Raw genomic sequence first — 9,176 nt, forward strand, 5'->3', positions numbered from 1 at the left:
ATGAAGATAATCCTGATGACAAAATAAACTTAGAGGGAAAAGGGGCACTGAGGTTTTTCTCATGTGCTGTTTGATCTGTTACTGCTGAAACTATTTTACCGGGTAATCAGAGAGCTTTGTAATTCAAACCTGCATTGCTGTGCTATGCTAAGGAAATAATTATTTTATTTTCATTGTGACCACATATTATTAATTTATAAAATAAATGTTGTTAAGATTCTTTACTGCCTCTTAAAAATGCATTATTGTAGAGAAAACTTTTTATATATAAAAAGCTTAGCCTGACGCCTAGCCCTTGGTGGGTATCTGATGCTTACAGTTTGCTTTCTTCTTCCTTCTGTGTAACTGCGAAGACATCATTAAAGGTCAGTGGGCATGCTATAGGTCATATATGTGACAGGAATAAAAATACTTCTCACTGTGTTCAAGTTGAAGAAATAATGTCAGTTCTTGCACACAACAGTAATGGACAAAAAAGTTGGTCCATTTTGCAACAACTGGGTGAATAGAGCTTATTCACAGCAAAACAAAAAGCTTGTATCTACAACCCACCTGACTGTTTTTTGTTGTTGTTGTATAGCCTTGGGCAACATAACAAATGAGGATTAGAAAAGAAACGTGAAGAAAGGTATAGAAAACAAACTGTCTCTTTGATTGGCTGCACTATGCCACCATTGAAACACAAATAAGGTGAATGCCCAAAGGTTAAGATGAATGTAAAGAAAATTTTCAGGACGAACCTTTATCTTGAACAGCTGCTTCTTATAGGTTTGCTACTAAGGCCTAAATGATTTTTTTATATGGCCACAAATTTTCTTCCTTCTATAAAATCAGATATATTGAAGTGTATTTTTGTCATAGAAGAATGATCTGAGAAAATATGGTATCTTCTTTCAAATTAATATGAGCTTGCAATACACTTTAAAAAAGAGTAGACATGTTCTTAATTCATATCCCCTTAATAAAACTGCTAGATTAAACGATATTATCCATTTCCTCTATTAATCATACTGGCTGAAGCCCACAGTTACTGAACGCTCATGACTAGCAGGCTTTTCTCTAGATGTCTACACACCTTTATTCTCATCAAGTGAGTTGAGTGCTTGCCAAGTGTCAAACATGGTGATTCCCAAACCAGTTACATCAGTAACACTTTACAGCCATTATGTAATTTAACTAAATATCAAACCAATTAAATATGAGCATGAAAGAAGATAATTATTTCTAAGAAAAATAAGCTCCGTGCCTTAAAAACAGGAATGCTCTACACCGTAAAAAATATAGAATATAGATGGACAACTGTAAAAAAGAAAGTGGAGGAAAAAATAGAACTTCTGTAAAGCCTCTGTACTCAGGTTGCTTTGCAAGGGTCTTTCACAAATTCTGCTCCAACCTGAAGAAAGCAAATATCACAGATTCATCGTGGGTGTGGTTTTCATGAGAAAAGTGATGCAGATTTCAAGTTAGTGAACCTGTACTCAAAGAAATGTCTTGGCTTTACATCAAAAGTTTGGTTGATAAATGTGTATTTTCAAAGTTTTAAGTTAGATTAAATATTTATTTATTCCTTTTATTGTTTTTCTCTTTAACTGACCTTTTGATTGATTTTCCTTCTTTGGGTTTTAAGATAAAGAGTCTTCTACTACGTAGTATTTTTTTTTTTTAATCTAACAACAATGCTGTGAGGAATGGAGGACAAAATTATTGTAATTCAGATGTAAGCTGGAATCGTCTCTGCTCAGAAACTTAGTTAAAATTTTCTTGAGTGTCACCTCTGTAATTTATGGAAACTCAAAGGAGTTCATTCTGTTTCTTATAATTAATACCTTTTTTTTTGGCAGCCTCTGTATAAGGCCCTGAATCCACTTGCAATTCTAGTGTGATGACCACTTTTCATTCATTATCTTGGAGAAGCTAAGGGGGCTAAATAAAATACGGATGCAAAGGGACTTCCCTGGTGGTCCAGTGGTTAAGACTTCGTGCTTCCACTGCAGGGGTTCAATCCCTGGTCGGGGAAGTAAGATCCTGCATGCTGCAAGGTGTGGCCAAAAAATTAAACAAAACAAAACAAAACAAAACAAACAAACAAAAAATATATATGGATGTAAAGACATTAGCACAATGCCTGGCACTCATTCAAAGGTAGGAGTTGTTGTTATTAATATTTCTACTACTTTGAATCATGAGAGTGACTGTGCAAAATGGTATCTTTCCCATTTTATCTGTTAAAAATTGAGACTCACAGAAGTTAAGTGATTTTTTTCCCCAGTTTGCACAAAAGTAAGTAGCAAGACCAGGGTTTTATCCTGAGTTATTTGCTCTTCCAAACCTGAGGTCACTGCAGTGTATCCATAATACATTGAGGTAAACCAAGTCTTCCTTGAACACCACCAATCCAGGCCAGAAGGAAGAATGTGTTTCCAGTCTTCTTTCCAACACTAATAGAACAAGTGTTTTATGTTCCAGCCATAATTGGATTAGTTGCTATTTTCTAGCCATCATGCCTCTACTGATGCTTCTTGTTTTTCTGCCTTTTGTTCAAGATCTCCCTCTCCTCACGACAATCCAGTTCTCATTTTGGAAATCCTATCTGTTCTTTGTGGATCCATGTAATTTATCTAAATCCTCTTGTTAATAGAAACAGAAATTGTACAATTATTGATACGAAGAACAGCCATAATAATACACAAAATTTATTGAATATTTCCTCTGTACTAGGCATTGTGCTAAATAGAATATATGATGCTTGGTGTGCCCCATGAGGTCAACACTCATATGAAGATCTTAAGGATTAGAAGTGTTGACTAAAAAATCCCAAGGTGTACACAACTGTTAAGTAACTGATATGGTCTGAATATTTGTGTCCCTCCAAAATTCGTATGTTGAAAATCTAATGCCCAAGGTGATAGTATTAGGAGGTAGCGCCTTTGGGAGAAAATTTGGTCATGAGTGCAGGGCTGTCGTGAATGGGATTCACGCCTTATTAAAGGGACTCCAGAGCACTTGCTCCGCTATGTGAGATGCAATGAAAAGTCGGCAGTCTGTGAACAGGGAAGACAGCTTTTTCATGAGGACCTGGTCATGTCGGCACCCTGATCTTGGACTCTAGCCTCCAGAACCATGAGAAATCAACTTCTGTTGTTTATAAACCACTCATTCTGTGGAATTTTGTTATAGCAGTCAGAAAGGACAAAGACAGTAATATAATGGGATTTGAACCCAGGAACACTGACTTGGGAGGTTAGATTCTTACTCCATTCCATTTGGTGTGTGGATGTGTTCAGTGGATTTGATATTTATTCATAGGAAGCCTGTGGCAATTTCTCTAGGATTAGTAGATCTATCAAGCTGAGGGTAAAAGTTTTACCTGGAGTTGAAGTCTTTCCATGAAGCAGAAGAATTATTTTTGAGCCACTAGACTCACAGAGGTTTGATTATGAAACTAAGATGTTTTCCGCATGAAAACAAAAACATGATGATCATAAAGTTGATATTCAACTTCGAAAGAAAATGCCCTAGGATAGAACATAGCCTAGACTTCAGGGACAGAAGAAAGTCAAAGGGAATTCAGAGTGAAATAAATCTCAGTGGAATCCCCCTTCCTTCCTCCCACCCCACAAAAAAGATTCTGCCATATACAGATATACTTCTTAAGTACTCAAATCACAGAAAACTGCTTTTGGCTTTTTTTTTGTTTGGTTGTTTCTTTTTGCGGTATGCGGGCCTCTCACTGCTGTGGCCTCTCCGGTTGAGGAGCACAGGCTCCGGACGCGCAAGCTCAGCGGCCATGGCTCACGGGCCCAGCCGCTCCGTGGCATGTGGGATCTTCCCGGATCAGGTCACGAACCCGTGTCTCCTGCATCGGCAGGCGGACTCTCAACCACTGCGCCACCAGGGAAGCCCAGGCATTTTTGCCTTTACAAGTTAGTATTTCCCTTTGGTCTATCCATTTCTTATTTTAAAAATAATAGATTAAATACATGGAAAGACATCTTCTATAAATCAGTTTCAGACAAGTTCAAAAGACAGGAAAATGTGTAAATTACTGTATTAAGTAGAATTTGTTATTAAGTTATGTAAGAAATGTTCTTCAGTTGTATAAAAGATCTTTGTGAAATATTTCTGTTGTCTTTGTTTTCTACACTGCATGAGTAGATACTTAACCATGAAATAAAAATTCAGAGATTTGTTTAATAATGCCTAATAAAAATGCCTGCCAATTATCCATTGAGATGGATGGATACTTAACAACTTGAAGTGTTAACATAATTTGGCATCCAATATTTTATTTGCATAAAAATTAATTCTTTGTTACTGCTGCTAATTCTATTATTTCCCACTCAGCAGTCATAAGAATATGGTTATTGTTATTATCTTAATATTTTGGGTTATATATTTAATAACAAGTTGATGGAGCCATTGTAGATATTAAACTTTGAATAAAGAATGCATGCCAGACATGCTCAAGGATGCTATGGAAGTGTAGATTGCAAATCCAATATCCTGAGTATGTAGTATAATGCCTGGAACATAGTAGATGCTCAACAATTATATCAAAATCAAAAGAACTGAGCAGAAAGAGTAACAATAAACTATATTTGAAAGAATCTGTGGTAAGTTCTCATACAGAATATATTGTCAAATTGTGTGATAAACCAAGATTGGTTTAGAATTTACATGACCACAACTTATCTTTTTTAAGTACAAGTTTTAAGAATTAAATAGAATTACCATATGACCCAGCAATCCCACTACTGGGCATATACTCAGAGAAAACCATAATTCAAAAAGACACATACACCCTCATGTTCATTGCTGCGTTATTTACAATAGCCAGGTCATGGAAGCAACCTAAATGCCCATTGACAGACTAATGGATAAAGAAGATGTGGTACATATATACAATGCAATATTACTTAGCCATAAAAAGGAATGAAATTGGGTCATTTGTAGAGATGTGGATGAATCTAGAGACTGTCATACAGAGTGAAGTAAGTCAGAAAGAGAAAAACAAGTATCATATATTAACGCATATATGTGGAACCTAGAAAAATGGTACAGATGAACCTGTTTGCAGGGCAGAAATAGAGACACAGATATAGAGAACAAAGGTATGGACACCAAGAGGGGAAAGCGGCAGGGGTTGGGGGTGGTGGTGTGATGAATTGGGCAATTGGGATTCACATGTATACACTGATGTGTATAAAATGGATGAGTAATAAGAACCTGCTGTATAAAAAACTAAATAAAATAAAATTCAAAAAAATAAAGAAAAGCAAGATGCAGAAAAGTATGAATAATATAACCCTGTTTTTGTAAAACTAACAACAATAAAAATATTTCATGTACATGTATATACGTGTGTGTATATAAAAAAAAAGAAGAAATAGATAACCTAAAGAAAAAAAAAAGAAGTAATGTTCAGTGGCAATATATTTAAACTATCTTACATGGTATAAGATAGTGTTTAACCGTGTTCAATATGAAAATGTCTTGTATCATAGTGTATGAGTTTGAATCACCATTCTTTTACACTGTTAAATTGTGCAAGTTAATTGAAACCCTTTGGGAAATTGCTCTGTGCCTCACATTATCCTCCCTATAAAATGGGGGTTGTCATGGTACTTCTTCATAGAGTTGTGATGTTACAATGCCTGGCACGTAGTCAACAAGGTATAGATGCTAATCTTTTAGATTTTATGCCATTTCTACCTTCCTGTTGATACCATTTCTACCTTTTGATCATTACACTTTTGGAAAACTCAAGGTATACAATGGTTTTAAATTATGTGAGGCTGCTTAGCTTTAAATAATAATAGAAGTTTAGCTGGATTTTTGTGTTTGGCATTTTTCTAAAATACATTTTTCTGTCTTCATCTGGAGTTCTCATTTTTCTCTATTTCTCTCTCAGCGCCAGTTACTTCTTTCTTCCTTTTGACACCCTGAATTTTTTAAAGAAACCAACCCTTCTTCAGAATCAGTCTGTATACTTCAGGTCAGGCTCCATCCTGTCTTACCCCAAGATTCCTTTCCCTTTGGCCTCTGTATTTCTTCCATAACTATGCCTAGGGCCAACTAGAATTAGGAACAATCACTGAGAATTATTTTGGGGGAATGGGTGGAAGCAAAGTGTCTACTTACTCTTTCTGTTTTAACTGAAATTGAAAACAATGTAACTTCAGAAGTGTTGGAGATTGCCACCTGGAAGCAGAAAATGAAGATGGAAAGAAACTGAGTCCTGATCTCATGCTTGGACCCCTGGAGTCCCCATGACTGGGGTTCACAGGTAATTGAGTCATAAACCAGTAGATTCTCTTTGCTTAAATAAGTTTAATTAATTTTTCTGTCACTTGCAACCAAAAAGAAAGTAAAGTGATAATCTATTTCTTGTTTTACCAGTGTCTTTTCCTTCTCCCCCACGGTCCTCCAAACCCCCTATTAATTTGCTATTATTAGTCAGCTCTGGCCTTAGGAATGAGATAATCTAGTTTGTTAATATTTTATCCTAATTTGAATCAATATGCTCTGAGAAGGCTTGAGAGTTTTGGTACATGTCTATTTAACTTCTTAGAAATGCTTTTTTTTAAAAACTTTTTTCTGGGCTTCCCCGGCGGCGCAGTGGTTGAGAGTCCGCCTGCCGATGCAGGGGACGCGGGTTCGTGCCCCGGTCCGGGAAGATCCCACATGCCGCGGAGCAGCTGGACCCGTGAGCCGTGGCCGCTGAGCCTGCGCGTCCGGAGCCTGTGCTCCGCAACGGGAGAGGCCACAGCAGTGAGAGGCCCGCGTACCGCAAAAAAATATATATATATAAAAATAAATAAATAAAGACTTTTTTCAGAATCTTGGCCATACTCTGGATAGCTCATGCTGCTTGATAGCAACATATTGCTGTTGATCGTCTTTAAAGCCATAGAGCCTAGCATCAAATCTCAGACTTATCACTCATGAGAGTTACATATTTGAAAAAGTTTTAATATCTCTCTATCAGTTTCTTATTTTACAAGAGTGAGGATAATGATACCTCACGGCACTTAGAACAAGGCATTGCATTGATGGCTGCATGTGGAATAAGCTACGTCCTTTTTAATTAATTTCTAAGTTGATGGGATGCTTTCAGCTATACAAATAATGGTTATTGATCCATGTATTCTGTTTACAGATTTTTTTCCCTCTGTAAACGTTTACTTTAAGATATCTCATTTTCTTCTTTTACCTTATAGGAGAGAGGGTCAGAAAGAAGGGAAAATAAATGTAAATAAATATTACTTTTTGTTGTTTAGTTTGATATCACACATGTCGAAAAAGGCTGAAGCCTTTCATTTCAATCAGCCTTCAGAGTTTGGATTTTTGGTAGATAGTCCTTTGTTCTTGTGTTTCTTCTATGTTTAAAACTTTATTTTCCTGCAAATAACTATTTTCGCAGAAGAGCATTTTGCTAGACATTTAAATTTTCTAGAATGATAGTACCTGAGGTAACTCCTGGTTTCATATCCATTTAGACATACTTGCAGTTTCAGAGGAGTTATGATGTGTTTCTGTAACATTCTAATAGTTTAAATGTGCCTTAAACACATAAGTTTTATTGTCAATCTTCCTGTTTTACAGTCTTTCCAATTCAATCCTGCCTTCCCCTGCAAGGAAGACAGCTAGGAAACCTGCTCAGATTTCCTCTTCTCAACCTCCCTGCTGCCAGCTTTCCTACTCCCTTTCATCCCATAGGAAGCCAAGAGCCTGCTCAAATTTCCTTTGTGGAGTACGTATCCCACCTGGTTACTTCTCCTATTCAGCAACAGGTGGTTATTTTTGTACTGTCAGCACGTTGGACTCCCTAGCTGTCAGATTTCATTCCCACTGGAAATGTAGACATTTGAGTTTGTTCCAGGCGTCAGTGGGTATATTGCCAATTTCCATTTTCTGAAAATAATTTTCTTTTGATGGAATAATCTTGTTCCTTAACGATTCCATTAAATCAAAAAAAAAAAAAAGATTTTAGTTATACTTAAAGGCTGAATCAGTGATTGATCTGTTCGTTGCCTCTTTTCTGATTTCTTTCAAATGGTCTCCAAGCATGTGGATCATACCGAGATAGCCAGTGAACAATGGAATCAGAATTCCGGCAACCCCATTTTTTAGCCATGTTGCATCATGAATTTCAGTGTTCTTCTCTTTACCATTATATTTGGGTTGGAAAAAGCTAATGAATCAGAATTCCTAAGGATAGAACACAGGACTATATACTTAAAAAATATTCACCCTAGGGAATAGTGAATGCTAGTCAGGCTTAGGAGCCATTGGACAAAACAATATCGTAACAATGAAAAATGAAAATATTTAATAGGTGTTTTTTTTTTCCCCATAGAAAGAGACTAAGAAAGTAAAGCTTTTCAAAAATTTGTTTCAAATAGGAAAAGCTAAGGGACAATATGATCGAAATGATATATGGCCTCATCAATATCTCCCAGGTATGAATTTTTCCCAGCAGTCTCAGGAACGTGAAAACATTTTACACATTATGCTGCCTAAAGACTTATCAAGTGCTTGCTTCGGCAGTGAATATACTCAAGTTGGAATGATACAGAGAAGATTAACATGGTCCCTGAGCAAGGATGACACGCACGTTCGTGAAGCGTTCCATGTTAAAAAAAAAAAAAGACTTAAACCAAATTTTACTCTGAGCTCTCATGCTGTTGATCTGCCTAGAAATTCAGTCTCTGTTATTACGGGGGATTACTCATCTTTTCCTAAAGGGTTGTGCAAAACCTCATACGATCTGCTTCAGAGCAGAATATTCCAGAAGGCTCCTTCTTTCTTGACTCATGTGCATCATCACTAATGGGCTCTTCATTGTAGTCCTCATGGTGACTTGGAGTCAGAAAGCACCTTGGCTCCGTCTATACTTTTGGACTCGATTTTTGGCTTTGCCTGGAGGTCCAGTGTCTAGGGTACACCAAATCCCTCTCTGAGATTATGTTCCCTTATCAAGCTCTAAGCCTCACCAAGAGACAAAAGGCTTAGAGCACTGCTGCTCGGTTTGTTCTGCCATCTTCCCTTTCACAGTCTTGGGTAATCTCCCTGCCTTTTACTTTGATCATTTGTGCTTCTACCATCCATTTGATCTGTAATTCTTTGCCATATATATATTATCATCACGTGGCATGAACGCGGTATGAGTTCCA

The 9,176-nt window shown here is 36.8% G+C and overlaps 1 non-coding gene across 1 annotated transcript; it reads left to right on the forward strand.

Annotated features, from left to right (window-relative positions):
* The first annotated feature begins 8,538 nt into the window (after nt 1–8,538).
* Nucleotides 8,539–8,641, forward strand: LOC115863427 (U6 spliceosomal RNA). The gene has a single exon (XR_004043546.1). It is a non-coding gene; the product is annotated as a U6 spliceosomal RNA (small nuclear RNA).
* The last annotated feature ends 535 nt before the right edge of the window (nt 8,642–9,176 follow it).

The sequence above is a fragment of the Globicephala melas genome, chromosome 17 (genome assembly GCF_963455315.2).
Source record: "Globicephala melas chromosome 17, mGloMel1.2, whole genome shotgun sequence".
NCBI lineage: Eukaryota > Metazoa > Chordata > Mammalia > Artiodactyla > Delphinidae > Globicephala > Globicephala melas.